Source organism: Saimiri boliviensis, chromosome 11 (assembly GCF_048565385.1).
Source record: "Saimiri boliviensis isolate mSaiBol1 chromosome 11, mSaiBol1.pri, whole genome shotgun sequence".
Lineage (NCBI taxonomy): Eukaryota > Metazoa > Chordata > Mammalia > Primates > Cebidae > Saimiri > Saimiri boliviensis.
In genome coordinates this window covers 12,469,489-12,486,676 of record NC_133459.1, presented here as the reverse complement: position 1 = coordinate 12,486,676, position 17,188 = coordinate 12,469,489, and positions in this window count along the sequence as shown.

Genomic DNA, 17,188 nt, shown 5'->3' with positions numbered 1-17,188 from the left:
ACAATGCTAGGTACTCAGCTGAGATTTGCTGAATAAATGAATGACTACACCTGCAAAAAGAAGAGGTTGGACCAGATCAGTTTGCAGACTGGTGCTGTCCTAAGAACTGTTTGTTACTCATTCAAGACCAAAAAGTACAGAAATCAGGGCCAGGTGCAGTGGCTCACACCTGTAATCCCAGTGCTTTGGGAGGCCAAGGCAGCCAGATCACCTGAGGTCAAGAATTCGAGACCAGCCTGGCCAACATGGTGAAATCCCATCTCTACTAAAAATACAAAAATTAGCCAGGCATGGTGGTGGGCGCCTACAATCCCAGCTACTTGGGAGGCTGAGGCAGGAGGATCTCTTGAACCCAGGAGGTGGAGGTTGCAATGAGCCGAGACCATGCCATTGTACTTCAGCCTGGGCAACAAGAGAGAAACTCCTTCTCAAAAAAAGTGCAGACATCGAAAGTAAACACAGAGAAACTTTTATAGCACTTTGACATCACCATGACATCCAAGCTCATGACCAGTGATTGATCTTGGTGAAGCCCATAAAAAGCCTCCATTATAGACCAGTTTGGGTGTGTTGACCTTGCATGGTGAGCCACGTGCAGCACAAGCCGCAGAACTAGTCATCCATAATTTTTCAGTGGCAGAAATGGAATCTGGATACAATTTTGGATCAAAGCTGACAAGCTAACTTTAAAATATCACCCGTTTTAAAGTTAGCTTGTCAGCTTTGGTCCAAAAGTGAATAAAATCCAGATTCCATTTCTGCCATTGAAAAATTATTTAAATGTAATTGTAGCTTTTCAGGATAAATGGTGACTGAAGAAGGATTAAAGATAAATTCTGAAAATACAGCATGACTTGCTTCATCTTAGATAAAATGAGTATCCCAAGTTTGTATCCCCTGTCCTCTGCAATATATACCCTGACTTTCAAGGTTTAGGTCAAGACTTTATCTTTCTTTTCAGATAATAAGATGGCATGACCGCTGTAATCCCAGGACTTTGGGAGGTCGAGGCAGGTGGTACACCTGAGGTCAGGAGTTCAAGACCAGCCTGGCAAACATAGCGAAACTCCGTCTCTACTAAAAATACAAAAATCAGCCAGACATGGTGGCATGTGCCTGTAATGCCAGCTACTCTGGAGGCTGAGGCGGGAAAATCGCATGAACCCAGGAGTAAGCTGAGGTCATGTCACTGCACTCTAGCCTGGGCGACAGAGACTCTGTAAAAAAAAAAAAAAAAAAAAAAAAAAAAAAAAAAAAAAAAAAAAAAAAAACCAGAGAGCCCAGAATCCAAAGTTCAAGTTTCAATGTTGTGCCAGAATAAGTTATATACCATCAAAGGAGAATTTGAGGTGCCTACAGTATTTGGAAACAAAATCGTATTTTCTCAAGCTGCTATCTAAAACAAGATTCCACTGGATGTATGTAATGTTTTAAACAGAAATTTTTAAGTCTTTCTGAAGCCACCAAAGAGTCCACTCTTTATACTGTAATTGTTCATTTCAACAAGTCATCATTAGTTTGAAACGAGCTGTTTGTGGTGGCTCCTGCCTGAATTTCACAAAGCAGTGAACAGACTCTTTGTTCACATTATCCGCTGCTGCCTGTCCTTCCACGGCTCCTTTCTTTCCTTATGGGTGCTGAACACTCTGATTCTTGCTTCGCTGTTCCTGACTCTTCAGAGCCTCAAATAACCTGAGTGCTGTCTCCCCTAGAGAGTGCTGTAACCCAGCTCAGATCCTGGAGTCCCGCTCAGATTCTGGGCTTTCAATATCCACAAGTGCACAGCGAATTTTCTAGCAAACGAAACCTCATTAAAGCTTTGAAGAAGGAAGTGAATTAGCTTGGAGGGTTCTGTTGAGGGAAGCTGGGATTCAGGAAGAGATGAGAGTCCCTGCAGCTTTTGGAAGATGGAACCCGCTTGGAGGGCAAGTGGTGAGGTCTACAAACCCATGTCTCTGAAGGAATTCAGCATACCTGATCAGGCACATGTTTCAGATCATTCACACTACACATCAATTCTGGCTTCCGTCCAGTCAGGACAAAGTGATTCTGGAAGTCTTAAAGGACCCAGGGCTTTCCCTCCAGCAGATCTTTGTCTTTTCCATGTCCAGGGGTCTGAAAGATGCATTCAATGTGATAAATAAAATGTTTTCGTTTCAACAACCACAAGGGATTGGTGCTTTAAGCATATTATCTCTTTACAGAATTCAGAGAACTTTCCTGATTCAATTTGAAAAAACACCAGCTCCTCTTCCCCATGCTGGTTCCCACTCCAGGCTCAGCACGCTCAGTTACCATGAGGGACAGCCTCCAGGCAGACACGATGGGAACAATTCCCTTGGACACTGGAAACTTATGCCAGCAAATGTATGAAATATAAATGCCCTCAGATGTGATTTGCACAGGGGTTTAACTCTCTCCTCAGCATCAAGATGTTAACAAGCAAAGAGGTGGTTGTATTTTCATCCAACTGTTTGCTGTTGAGAGGGGTCTGGAGGATTGGTTCCATGCCTAAATTCAGAGATGCAGAGACACACAGCTGGTATGATGTGGGGTTCATTTACTGGGTGGGGTCCGCTGCAGCTGGAGGGCAGCCCAAGGCTGTGATTTAGATCTTTGCTGCTCCTAGCACCTGCTTTGATGGTCCCCAATCCCCCAGCTGTGTGCTCCCGCCTCATCTCACTGCCCACCGTGGAAGCCCTTCGTGAACCACAGATTGATTCCTCAGGTGGGCTGGGATTAGTGGGAGCTGATTTCAGAGCTTGGATTACTGAGTGGCAAAGCTTTGCCCCCATGAACAGTGATGCTCTCGTGTAAAGCTCTTCTCAGGAAGAACAGGCTCCATCAGAGGCTTGAATGTGATGCTAAGATGGTTGCATTCAGAGGGTCTTCTCCGGGCTGGATTGGAACTGTTCAAAATAGATCTCCTCTCTCTCCCGCACCCTGTTTTGCATTAATGTAGCAAAGGTAGATGATCTTTGCACAGGAGGTTGAAGCACGTTTGCCTAGCGCACTGGTTTCCTGAGGTGCCATAATAAGGTATCACAAACCCGGTGGCCTGATACAACAGAAATCTAATCTCTCACGGCTCCCAAGATCAGAAGTATGAAATCAAGCTGCAGCAGGGATGCGCTGCCTCTGGATCCTCTAGCAAAGAATCCGTTTCTGCCTCTTCCAGCTTCTAGTGGCCGCTGGTCATTCCTTGGCTTGTGGCTGCATCACTTTAGTCTCTGCCTCCATGGTCACACGGCCTTCTGCCCTTCCGCCTGTGTCTTGTCCTTAGAAGGACACCTGTCTTTAGATGGATGGCCCACCTGGGTAATCTAGGATGATCCCCCCACTTCAAGATCCTTAACTTAATTACATTTGCAAAGACCCTTTTTCCAAATAAAGTCATATTTGAGGGTTCTGGGGACTTGGACGTAGACATAGCTTTTGAGGTGGCCACCATGGAACCCATTATAGCCAGAAACAGATTCTTTTCTGTGCTCTTAGTCTAAGAATGTTAGAGAGCAGAATGTGCGGAAAACAAATCTAACTGCTATCTATCCCGCCAAATAGAGTTTTCCAGAAGGGAGCTCTGTCCCGGCTGTATTTATGTCGGTGAGTGGTTGGCTAGCCCTGGGGATATTGACAGGCAATTGCCATCACCCCGCAGCCTACTGCCCTCTCACACCTCTGTGATTAGGTTCTGCTGTTTTCAGGAAGTCCCGCTGCTGGACAAAGGCAATTCCACCCGTTCTGAAGGCTCAGCTCAAATAGCCCTCTTTCATGTCAGAATGCTCTCGGAGTGGTCTCCAGTATAGAGGGCACCCACTATGGCTCTTTAGAATACAAGAAGAAGATGCGAGAATTCTTTTTTTTTTTTCTGAGACAGGGTCTTGCTCTGTCACCCAGGTTGGAGTACAGTGTCACAATCATAGCTCACTGCAGCCTTGACCTCCCTGGCTCAAGAGATCCTCCCACCTCAGCCTCTCCAGGAGCTGGCCCTACAGGTATGTGCCAACATACCTGGGTAACAGTTTTTAATTGTTTGTAGAGATGGTGTTCGCTATATTGCCCTGGTTGGTCTCAAACTCTCGGCCTCAAGTGAACCTCCCGCCTTGGCCTCCCAAAGTGTTGAGATTATAGGTGTGAGCCACCACTCTCAGCCAAGAATTCTTTACATTTAGTTTGTATCTTCAAGAAAGAAAGAAATTAAACCTTTCTAATATTCAACAGGTAAATTAGCAGAGGCCCATGCGTTTACTGTATTTACAATTTAGAAACATATACTGGATAGCACAATATGGAATGTCATCATTGGACATTTTTTCCCCTATAAAAATGGCAACGTCATGCGGTTCATCCTAACAGCATATTAGCAGCGAGTGCTCACAGAGCTTTCACTCCTAGGGACATGTGATCAAAAGTTTGTTTGTTTGTTTTTTATCACAGCCTGGGCAACATAGAAAAACTCCATCTCTACAAAAAATAGAAAACTTAGCCGGGCATGGTGGTGCACGCCTGCACTCCTAGCTACTCAGGAGACTGAGGTGAGAGGATCACCTGAGCTCGGAATGCAGCGGTCACAGTGAGCTGAGGTCGTGCCACTGCATGGCAGCCTGGGCCACAAAGTAAGACCCTATCTCAATTAAAAAAAAAAAAAAGTTATTGATGAGTATAATCAAATTTAAATTTTTTTTAGAGATGGGGTCTTGTTCTGTTGCCCAGCTTGGGGTGCAGTGACACTGTCATAGCTCACTGTGGCCTCGAACTCCTGGGCTCAAGCGATCTTCCCACCTCTGCCTCCCAAGTAGCTGAGACTACAGGCTCGAACCACCATGCTTGGCTAATCAAACTGGACGCTCTGACCTAGTTTAGCCCAAGGCACAGGCAGAAGCTCAAGAAGTTTGTGTTTTTCTTCTTGCGAGTCTCTTGGAGACTTGGAAAATATGGATTACCAGGATTGTGGGCACCGAGCTGGGAATGAATGATTTGGGGACTGGAATTTGAGCCCACATCTAGCAAGGTGGGCCCTCCTCCCCAGAATTTCTCTTGTCCCTTCCCTACCACCTGCCATGCCCTTTGTCAGGCCCTTCCCTGGAGGAACCATGACACATCCACTAAATAAAGAAAATGGGAACCTTTTAAAGGCACCCTAAAACCTCCACCTGACTTTCAGAGACGAAGTGTGCATGGCATATATGCTCCAGATAGCTGCTGTGCACTGGGGCATGAGTGATGAGCAGGGACAGACACTCCTCTGGGTGTCGTGCTGTGGTGTCCGCCTGAGGCTTTATGGCTGCACAATACATATTCACTATCACAATGACTTGACTTTCATAAAGAGGAGAGGAGGCAGTGGTGGACTGGGCCGCATCAAAGATTAAGACTGCATTAAACCACATCCCAGGTCTTACATAGACATCAAGTGTATACAGAGAGCAGGTGGCCCCTTCCATACCATATAATTGGTGACTCTGGCAGGGCCTCTTTTCAAGATATTTTCTTTTCTTTTTTTCTTTCTTTTTTTTTTTGAGACGAAGTTTTGCTCTTGTTACCCAGGCTGGAGTGCAATGGCGCGATCTCAGCTCACTGCGACCTTCGCCTCCTGGGTTCAAGCAATTCTGCCTCAGCCTCCCGAGTTGCTGGGACTATAGGCATGTGCCACCATGCCAAGCTAATTTTGTATTTTTTTTTTTTTTTTTTTTTTTTTTTTTTGAGACGGGAGTTTCGCTCTCGTTGCCCAGGCTGGAGTGCAATGGCGCGATCTCGGCTCACCGCAACCTCCGCCTCCTGGGTTCAGGCAATTCTCCTGCCTCAGCCTCCTGAGTAGCTGGGATTACAGGCACACGCCACCATGCCCAGCTAATTTTTGTATTTTTAGTAGAGACAGGGTTTCACCATGTTGACCAGGATGGTCTCGATCTCTTGACCTCGTGATCCACCCGCCTCGGCCTCCCAAAGTGCTGGGATTACAGGCTTGAGCCACCGCGCCCGGCAATTATATTTTTTTTAGTAGAGACGGGGTTTCACCATGTTGACCAGGATGGTCAGGATCTCTTGACCTCGTGATCCACCTGCCTCGGCCTCCCAAAGTGCTGGGATTATAGGCGTGAGCCACCGCACCCGGCCTCAAGATATTTTACTGCCTGTCCCAGTGCCTGAAATTCCACCGTTGGTGATATTCCTTGGATTATTGGATTTTTGAAACAATTTATTTCTCTGGACTTGACATAGTATTTCATCTGAGTGAGCCTCTATAGATATAATACCTTATATTGGGGTCACAGTGGCAAAGTTGAAGGCCCAGCCCCTCTACCTGCTATTGGGTGACCTTGGCAATTCAACCATTCCAACCTTGGTTTCCTCACATGGAGAAGGACAAAAATGACGACCACATTTCAGCGTTGCTGTAAGAACCAGATGCAACGTGTGTAGAGGACACATCATGCGTCGTGCCAGGAGGTGATGGCTGTCAAGCCTCCAAGTCCAAGCCTGGCCATTTTAGCCTTGGTGACCCACACGTCCACCTCTGGATGGTCCCCAGGAACCAGAAACTCTGAAGTAACCGCAAGTAGCCAGGCGGCCACAGAAAGAAGTGAAACAACTTTTTCCTGAACTGATTGCTCTCCCCCTGCAAACTGCAACCATTGTTCCTGCTCAGCCTGGCGAGATTTCCTCCACGGACGTTGGGTTTCTCAAGACCCCCACCCCTGTAACTATGTAATTTACCTCACCTTCCCCTCTGCTTGGAATCAATAACCCCCACCGTTACGATCATGCCTGTTTGCAATAGATAATCACTACCTTTGTGATCATGCATCCTGTGACGCCCTTCCTCTCCCTAAAATAGATAACCACCTTTAACTGACCACTTGCCTCTAAAACCTACAAAACCAACTCCTATCCCACCGCCCTCGGCTGACTCTCTTTTCGGACTCAGCCCGTCTGCACTTCGGTAAATAAACAGCCATGTTGCTCACACAAAGCCTGCCTGGTGGTCTCTTTATGCGAGCGACGCCCCGACCATGGCTCCCAAACAGTAACCCATATTGCTACTGTGTGTTGCTTTATAATATACGAAATATTTACGAACACTGTTTGCTCCAGATGCAGTCTTCCAAGCCAGACTGGACTGTGTGTTATTTCTGTTCTACAGATAAAGAAACAGATAGGTAATACTCTGGACGTGAACTGCAAGTCAGGTCTTCTCACACATGACTCCTTCTACTGCACACTTTTTTCTTCTTAGGAGATCCATTGGCAGCCTGCTGAGGGGTAGACCCCATGGGAATAGGACAGAGACTAGGAGCCAGGGAAGAGGGGGGAACTAAAAGGAGATGGGCAGGTGGCAAAGAAGTCCTTAATTTTGAAACTGTGCTGCTGTGTGGTTGACTGCCTGACTAATCTGCAAACAGCATTACTAGTGTTAGTGGTACTCTATAAATGAATAATGCTCCCAGACCCTAAACAAATAGTATCTTCCTTAGCAACAGACCCCAAGGTATATTTTGACTGGCATGCTTTATGAATTATTAGAGTACTTTTTTTTTTTTTGAGACAAAGTCTCACCCTGTCATCCAGGCTGGAGTGCAGTGGCGCGATCTCTGCTCACTGCAACCTCTGCCTCCCGGGTTTAAGTGATCTGCCTGCCTCGCCTCCCAAAGTGCTGGGATTACAGGCGTGAGCCACCACACCCGGACTAGGGTATTTTCGTCTCAACGTTAACGCCTCTGGCATAGTGCTTAACTTAGGGTAGGCACTTAGTGAATATCTGTTGAATGCTCACCGAATCGATATTGGGATTTAATTCATCAAAGCATTTCTGACCACTGTAGGTGAATGCTGGGTAAGGAAGTTATTCAGCGTTAGTCATCATGGGGTGGAGGAGTTAACGCATCGAGGTCTGCCTGTGTGTTCCACTCGTCATGCAAGGGTGGGCTCTGCCTATTGTTCTCAGCCACATTTCTTTCACCATGGATTCCTCTAGCATGAGTGACAAATTGGAATGACAGTATGGAAGGGTCTGGGAACATCTGTCTGTCACAAAGGAAGCACGGTGGCTGCCAACCCATTGTTAGGAAGGATCAAGGGAACGGCGCAGGGTCAGAGTGCAAAGGCCAGTGCTGCTTTCCAGCTGGGATGGGCCGATGGGCAGTGGGGAGCTGCCCTTACAGATGGTTGCTGGGAAGGCACATTCATTTCCTAGGGCAGCCGTGACAAATGACCACAAATGGGGTGGCTTAAAGCAACAAGAAAATATTCTCGCATCAAGTTTGAAATCAAGATGTCAGCAGGACCATCTCCTTCTGAAGGTTCTAGGGGGGCTTCTGGCCTCTTCCAGCTTCTAGGGGTGCCAGTGTTCTTTGGCTTGTGGCAGCATCCCTCTGGTCTCTGCCTCTGTCTTTTTTGTTTGTTTGTTTTTTGTTTTTTGAAAGAAGAAGAAAGAGAGAAAAAAATAAAAATAAATAATAATAAGAAGAAAAGAATGAAGGAGAGGAAGAAAAAGGAAGAAGAGAGAGAGAGAACGGGGATGTTGCTTTATTGCCCAGGCTAGAATGCAGTCTAAAAAGGGATATGCCTACAATTGTGCTTAATAATAGAGACATAAAAAAAAAAATGAGGGAAGAAAATAACTAACAAGCAGCCAACCAATATTTCATTTAAATCTGTAAATAGGTGTGATGTGATAAGAGTGTATAGTTTGTGTATTTAAAGTGGAGAGTTCTATAAATGTTAATTAAGTTTACTTGTCCCAGATCTGAGTTCAAGTCCTGGATATCGTTGTTAATTTTCTGTCTCATTGATCTGTCTAATATTGATGTTGAAGTCTCCCACTATTATTGTGTGGGAGTCTAAGTCTCTTTATAAGTCTTATATATATCTAGGTATTCCTGTACTGGGTGCATATATATTTAGGATCTTTAGCTCTTCTTGTTGCCTTGATCCTTTTATCATTATATAATGTCCTTCTTTGCTTCTTTTGATCTTTGTTGCTTTGAAGTCTATTTTATCAGCAAAAATGGCAACTCCTGCTTTCTATTTATTTATTTATTTTTGCTCTCCATTTGGTTGGTAAATCTGTCTCCATCCCTTTGTTTTGAGTCTTTGTGTATCCTTATAATGTGAGATGGGTCTGGATGCAGCATACCGATGGGTTTTGGCTTTTTTTTTTTTTTTTTTTTTTTTTTTGCCTGTCTGTGTCTTTGGATTGGGGAATTTAGTCGATTTAAACTTAGAATTAATAATAATATATGTGAGTTTAATACTGGCATTTAATGTTAGCTGGCTGTTTTGCCCATTAGTTGATGTAAATTCTTGATTATGTTGATGCTCTTTATTTTTTGTTATTTTTTTAGAAAAGCTGATACTAGTTGTTCATTTCTATGTGTAGTGGTTCTTTCAGAAGCTCTTGTAAAGCAGGCCTGGTGGTGATGAAATCTCTGAGTACTTGCTTGTTCACAAAAATTTTTATTTTTCCTTTGCTTATGAAGCTTAATTTGGCTGGATGTAAAATTCTGGGTTGAAAGTTCTTTTCTTTAAGGACGTTGAATATTGGCCCCCACTCTCTTCTGGCTTGTAGGGTTTCTGCTGAGAGATCTGCTGTGAGTCAGATAGGCTTCCTTTTATGGGGAACCTGACCTTTCTCTCTGGCTGCCCCTTAGTATTTTCCCCTTCATTTCAACCCTGGTGAATCTGGCAATTATGTGCCTTGAGGTTGGTCTTCTTGAGGAATATCTTTGTGGTGTTCTCTGTATTGCCTGGAGTTGTATATTGTCCTGCCTTGCTAGGTTGGGAAAGTTTTCCTGAATAATATCCTGAAGCGTATTTTCCAGCTTGGATTCATTCTCTTCCTCACTTTCAGGTACACCTATCAAGTGTAGATTAGGTCTTTTCACATAGTCCCATATTTCTTGGAGACTTTGCTTGTTCCTTTTTATCCTTTTTTCTCTAATCTTGTCTTCTCGTTTTACTTCATTAAGTTGGTCTTCGACCTCTGATATCCTTTCTTCTGCTTGATCAATTCGGCTGTTAAAACTTGTGCATACTTCACAAAGTTCTCGTGTTATGTTTTTCAGCTCCATTAATTCACTTATATTCCTCTCTAAATTGTGTATTCTCGTTAACATTTAGTCAAACCTTTTTTCAAAGTTCTTAGTTTCTTCGCATTGGGTTAGAACAAGTTCTTTTAATTCACAGAAGTTTCTTATCATCCACCTTTTAAAGCCTGCTTCTGATAATGGAACACACTCGTTCTCCATCAGGTCTTGTTCCGTTGCTGATGAGGAACTGCGATCCCCTGTTGTGGGAAAGGCGTTCTGATTCTGGTTATTTCTTCCCTTCATTATAAATTTATCCATCTGTAGTCTTTATAATTATCGTCTTTATAGTTGGGTTTCTGAGTGGATGTCCAACTTGTTGACTCCCAGCGCTAAAATCTGAGCAACCCACTGCACCAGCCAAAACAGCGGCGTTAAGATTGATGGTCCTTTTCTGACTCTGCACCAAGAACCGCCGTACCAAGGCAGCGGCAAAACCGCCTCGCCATCCACAAGAGTCGCGCAGGCACTTGAGGTCAGAAGTTTTGAGACCAGCCTGGCCGACACAGTAAAACCTGTCTCTACTAAAAATACAAAAAAAAAAAAAATTAGTCAGGAATGGTGGTGGACGCCCGTAATCCCAGCTATTTGGAAGGCTGAGACAGGAGAATTGCTTGAACCTCGGAGGTGGAGGTTGCAGTGAGCCGAGATCTTGCCACTGCACTCCAGCCCCAGCGACAGCGTGAGACTCTGTCTTTAAAAAAAAAAAAAAAAAAGTTGAAAATATGCAGATTAAGGCCGGGCGCAATGGCTCAAGCCTGTAATCCCAGCACTTTGGGAGGCTGAGGAGGGTGGATCACGAGGTCAAGAGATCGAGACCATCCTGGTCAACATGGTGAAACCCCGTCTCTACTAAAAAAATACAAAAAATTAGCTGGGCATGGTGGCGCGTGCCTGTAATCCCAGCTACTCAGGAGGCTGAGGCAGGAGAATTGCCTGAGCCCAGGAGGCGAAGGTTGCGGTGAGCCGAGATCGCGCCATTGCACTCCAGCCTGGGTAACAAGAGCAAAACTCTGTCTCAAAAAAAAAAAAAAAAAAGAAAATATGCAGATTAATGCCATTAATACTGTATCTTATCGATATATACATACAAAATAAGAACAGTAGAAAACGTGCATGTTCCATAATGAAACACATGCAGTTCAGGGGAACGGTCCCTCTGGGAAGGAGGGAAGCGAGGAGCTGGAGTCAGGAGGGTTCCTGAGGGACATGGATAAGTTTTTATTTCTCGAAAAAAAAAATGATACGGAAAATATAAGAAAATGCTAAGATTTGCTAGTGCCAGATGGTGGGGTATAGGAGTCTTTTTCATTACTCTCTGTAATTTTCTGTATCTTTAAAGTATTTCATCATTAAAAAAATAACTTCCCTATTTCCCACCGGCTGCAGAAATTATGTCTTCAAAATGCAACACTGCTGAGCTGATGGGGAGACAACTGATTTTAAAGACGACAAATGGGGCTGGGCACTGTGGCTCATGCCTGTAATCCCAGCACTTTGGGAGGCTGAGGCGGGTGGATCACCTGAGGTTAGGAGTTCAAGACCAGCCTGGCCAACATGGTGAAACCTTGACTCTACTAAAAATACAGAATTACCCAGGCATTGTGGCAAGCGCCTATAATCCCAACTACGTGGGAGGCTGAGGCAGGAGAATTGCTTGAACCCCAGAGGTGGAGGTTGTAGTGAGCCGAGATTGCACCATTGCATTCCAGCCTGGGCAAAAAGAGTGAAACTCCATCTCAAACAACAACAACAACAGCAACAAGTGGGCAAAGTAAAAGAGGGATGAAGAACAAATCAAGACCCCTGCATCCCGGTTCTACTTCGGGCTTTGGGTAACTGTAGTTTTAGGCAACTGTTTGAATTTGAATTTCTTCATGTGTAAATCGGTGATAATTTCTGACTTGCCTGCTTCACAGGGATGATTGAAGAGTAACTGAGACTATAATAATAGAAGTAAGAAGTGGTTGTTGGATTCATTGGGTTAATTACAGAATACTCCTTGTATTTTCATATAGGCATTAAACATTCATCATTTACTTTAAAGTTGATAAAAACTTCGTGATGTAGGCTGGGCATGGTGGCTCACGCCTGTACTCTGAAGACTTTGGGAGGCTGAGGCGGGCGGATCATTAGGTCAGGAGATCGAGACCATCCTGGTTAACATGGTGAAACCCCATCGCTACTAAAAATACAAACAATTAGCCGGGCGTGGTGGCGGGCACCTGTAGTCCCAGCTACTGGGGAAGCTGAGGCAAGAGAATCTCTTGAACCTGGGAGGTGGAGGTTGCAGTGAACTGAGATCATGCCACTGCACTCCAGCCTGGTGACCGAGAGAGACTGTCTCAAAAAAGAAAAACAAAACTTTGTGATGTATTATTTTCCATACCTTTTGGGGCGTTCTTCTTTCCATAACTACCCCTTGTCTACAAGGAATGACGATGACTGGCAGGGGTAGAGTGGGTGTCTGTGGTAAGCGGTGACCTGACACCTGACACAGGAAGCTCTGACCGACAAAGGCCGCGGTGACTCGCCAGGCCAACCCGATTTCCTCAGGCATCAGAAGTCCTGGAAATGCGGAGTGAATGAGTCTGCTGGTAGCCAGGGCTAAAGCTGAGAGAATACACAAAGAGAGGCCACGGACACCAGGCGTGGGCCTTAGCAGTCCGCGTGCGATTTAAGGGGTGAGTCAGTGAACATGATCAATACGCAGAAGCCAGAAAGTAGAGAACAGATGTTCAGAGCAGAAAATAAATGGGTTGGTTGGTAGTGGCAGGAATCACAGAGGAAAGAAAAATGAGGGGCTAGGTCACCCTTATTTTGGCCGCCAACAAATGCGCATGTGGTTTTATCAGTCAGGGTGCCAGCAGGGAACACATGGCACCCCTGAAAGAGTGATGGTGGAGAGTGGGATAAAGGACTATTTTACCAATGGCAACGCAGGCTTAAGGGAAGGAAAAAGGGATGGTGAAGCGCCTGAAGGGTAGTAGCTCTAAGAAACCCTTAGCAGCCATGGGTGTAAAGAGGCAAAAGGAGGAGCTGGTTCCTGGAACCTGGTGAGACTTACGGTGGAAGCAAAGGGCCACCCAACGGGAGCTAGGTTTTTTGGTAGAAAAACACAATGACTGGACCAGGCGCAGTGGCTCACACCTGTAATCCCAGCACTTTGGGAAGCAGAGGCGGAAGGATCACTTGAGGCCAGGAGTTTGAGACCAGCCTGGCCAACATGGTGAAACCTCATCTCTACTAAAATTACAAAAAATTAGCTGGGCGTGGTGGTGCATGCCTGTAGTTCCAACTACTTGGGAGGCTGAGGCAGGAGAATTGCTTGAACCCGGGAGGTGGAGGTTGCAGTGAGCCAAGATCACGTCACTGTACTCCAGCCTGGGTGGCAGAGCAAGACTCTGTCTTCAGAAAAAAAGAGAGAGAGAAAAGCAAAACACAATGACTGGCAGCATGTGGCCTTGCAGAGAAGCTGGAAGAATAAATACATACTTGAGTCTGTCTCTCTGCTGCCCTTCCTTCACCTCTCAGTGCCTTCCATTGGCCAAACCCAACCAGAACCTTGAGAGCAAGAGAGCTTGGTTGATATAGTCTATTCAAGTCAGCCTCTGAGGTCACAGAGTCAGGGGAGGAAAGGCGGAGAAGAGACTCACAGGGGCACATGAAAATTGTCCAGAACAGTGGCAGAGGTGTCAAGATAATCCAGAATCCAGTGCTGTGTAGAAAAGTCTCAGTTCCTGGAGGCTGAGCTAGGCAGTGCTTGGGGGTTCCCATAGGATGTGTTTCCCTTGCTTTCACATGTATACACGTAACACATAGCATTGCATAAGGATGCTTTCCTTCCGAGTCTTGGTTCCTTTCAATCAAGAGTGTAATGCTAAAAAAAAAAAAAAAAAAAAAAAAAAAATTAAGTAATTTCCTCCATACTGGAAGTAGGACAGCCTGGAACCAGAGCTGTAACAGCCAGGGTCAGAGCCATGTTCTTTCCACTCGAATACACTGGATGTACAAATGTGATATAAGCCCCGTGATTAAGTGTAGAAGCCACTGCGTGCTGTGGTGCACGCTTATGGTCACAGCTGCTCAGGGAGCTGAGGTAGGAGGATTGATTGAGCCCAGGAGTTCAATCAAATCCAGCCTGGGTAACATAGCAAGACTTTATCTCTTAAGGAAAAAAAGAGAGAGAGAGGCTGAGTGGGGTGGCTCATGCCTGTAATCCCGCACTTTGGGAGGCCAAGGCGGGCAGATCACAAGGTCAAGAGATCGAGACCATCCCAATCAACATGGTGAAACCCCATCTCTACTAAAAATACAAAAATTATCAGAGCGTGATGGCACACACCTGTAGTTTCAGCTACTCGGGAGGCTGAGGCAGGAGAATCACTTGAACCTGGGAGGTGGAGGTTGCAGTGAGCCAAGATCGTGTCACTGCATTCCAGCCTGGTGACAAAGAGAGACTCTGTCTCAAAAAATATATATAAGATCCCATTGATAGATTGCAGATCAGATTGGAGGAGATGAGGTGGGCATCTAAGTTTGCAATTGTGATGAGCTTTTGCTTGAGGATCTGAATTGGCAGGCCGGTGGTGTACATGTGAATGGGGAGGAGGCACTGATCACTTGGTATGTGCCAGTTACTGCTGCAGGGGCTAAGGACGTAGCTGAGAACCAAACCGATGCCTGTTCCTCTGGAGCTTACGCCATCTGAAGCTGTAAGGGTGGATGAACGCTCCAAGGGAGAGACCACAGAGAAGCGAAAAGGAAGCCTGAAGCATGCCTGTGAGCAAAGAGGGGGAAGTGAAGACAGGAGCCAGTGAACCGGGAAGGGCAACCAGTATGGGAACATGTCATGCAAACCAAGCAAGAGAAGATGGCTTCAAGAAGGGGACCGAAACAGGGCTGATGGCTCCAGAGGGTGAACGAAGACAAGACCCAGAAGCGGCCCTGGAATTGACAAACAGGAGGTCATTTGGAAGCGTGATCAGAGAAATTCAGTGCAGCGGATGATGGTAAACTGAGAGGTCACTTAGGAACCATTATGGTTGGGACGTACAATGAGTGCTGTCTAGGAAAGAGTTGGACACTCCACACGCAGGAGTATTTTGATATGGTCATCATTCAGGCCTGCAGATTTATGGTTTTAAAATCCTAATTGCATAACGGTCTCCAGGGTTGAGCAGGTCCTAGGACCTAACTCATGCCAATTAACTCATGAGAAACTGATTATAATCCCAAATGCCAAGTTAGTAATTTTCGACTAATAATATTCTTTTCCAGTGGTGGGAATATTTGTGCCTATTATCCAGGGCACCCATGTTCCAGTATTAAGCTACTTAGGGAGATGGATTATTAACCAGAAGCCTGTTAGACGGTACAGAAGAGAACAGGAATGGCTACTCCTGAAATGCATTTCATCCAATCCACGGTGAAGGACTCCTTTGGTGATCTCTCTGCATATCCCTGACTCTTAACCCTGAGGTACACCAGAGCTCAGTTCTTGGACTTGCGTTTTTTTTATTTATACTTATGGCCATGGCGAGCTCATCAGCATCATGGTGGTTAGGTTCTAGCAACTCCCAAATTATGTCGCCTGTCATCTGTCATTTAAGATCTAGACTCACGTGCCCACCTGCCTGCTTCAGACCTCAAGATGGATATCTGCACACAGCTCAAACTCTGCATGTTTCACACAGAACTCTAGCTCTGCCTCTCAAGCCTGCAGCAACCACAGCCGTGTCCTATTAACTGATGGCAACTCCACCCAGTTGCTCAAGTCAAAATCCTTGGTGTTATCTTGACCCTCTCATTTTTCTCATATCCAACAACCAATCTATCAGATAATTGTGTTGACTTCACTCGAAATACCACAGGAACCCGACCACTTTACACCACGTCCGCTGCTATCATCCTGGTCCGAACCTCCATCATCTCTTGCTTGCATTCTCACACTGGCCAGTTCCCAACCAGAACTGAAGATTTTTTTTTTTTTTTTTTTTTAATGTAAGTCAGGGGCGGGGCACAGTGGCTCCTGCCTATAATCTCAGCACTTTGGGAGGCCATGGTAGGCGGGTCACCTGAGGTCAAGAGTTCAAGACCAGCCTGACCAACATGAAGAAACCTGGTCTCTACTAAATTTAAAAAAAAAAAATAGCTGGGAGTGGTGGCGTATGCCTGTAACCTCAGCTGAGGAAGGAGAATCGCTTGAACCTGGGAGGCAGAGGTTGTGCTGAGCCGAGATCACACCATAGCACTCCAGCCTGGGTAACAAGGACAAGGCTCCATCTCAAAAGATAAACATTAAGTCAGATCATGTCACTCCTCTGCTCGAAACCTTCCCATGGCTCCCCATTTCCAAGGGGGCTCCAACTCTCTGACTTCATCTCCTACCACAGCCCCCTGCGCTGACTGCTCCAGCCTTCTGAGTTTCCCTGTATATCCTAAAACATGCCAAACGGTGCCCTGCCTCATGCCTTTGCTGTGCCTTTTGGCAAGAACACTTTTCCCTCAAGTACCCATCAGGATCACTCCTCACCCTGCCTCTTCAGGAACGTGGCTTGACTCTCAGGGAGACCTTCTCCCACCTCAGCCTCCTTGCTGAAGCTCCTCCAAACTTGAACTTCCTTTCCCTGCTGTGGTTTTCTCCATGGTCTCTCATTTTCACACTCTACGATTTACTTATATTTTGTAGTCTGTCTCCAGCATAAGAATGTAAGTTCTGCCGGGCATGGTGGCTCAAGCCTGTAATCCCAGCACTTTGGGAGGCCGAGGCGGGTGGATCACAAGGTCAAGAGATCGAGACCATCCTGGTCAACATGGTGAAACCCCGTCTCTACTAAAAATACAAAAAATTAGCTGGGCATGGTGGCACGTGCCTGTAATCCCAGCTACTCAGGAGGCTGAGGCAGGAGAATTGCCTGAACCCAGGAGGCGGAGGTTGCGGTGAGCCGAGATCGTGCCATTGCACTCCAGCCTGGGTAACAAGAGCGAAACTCCGTCTCAAAAAAAAAAAAAAAAAAAAAAAGAATGTAAGTTCTATGTGGGCAGGAATTGATGTCAGTTTCACTCACTATGGACTCCCAGCACCCAGGACGGGCCTGAAC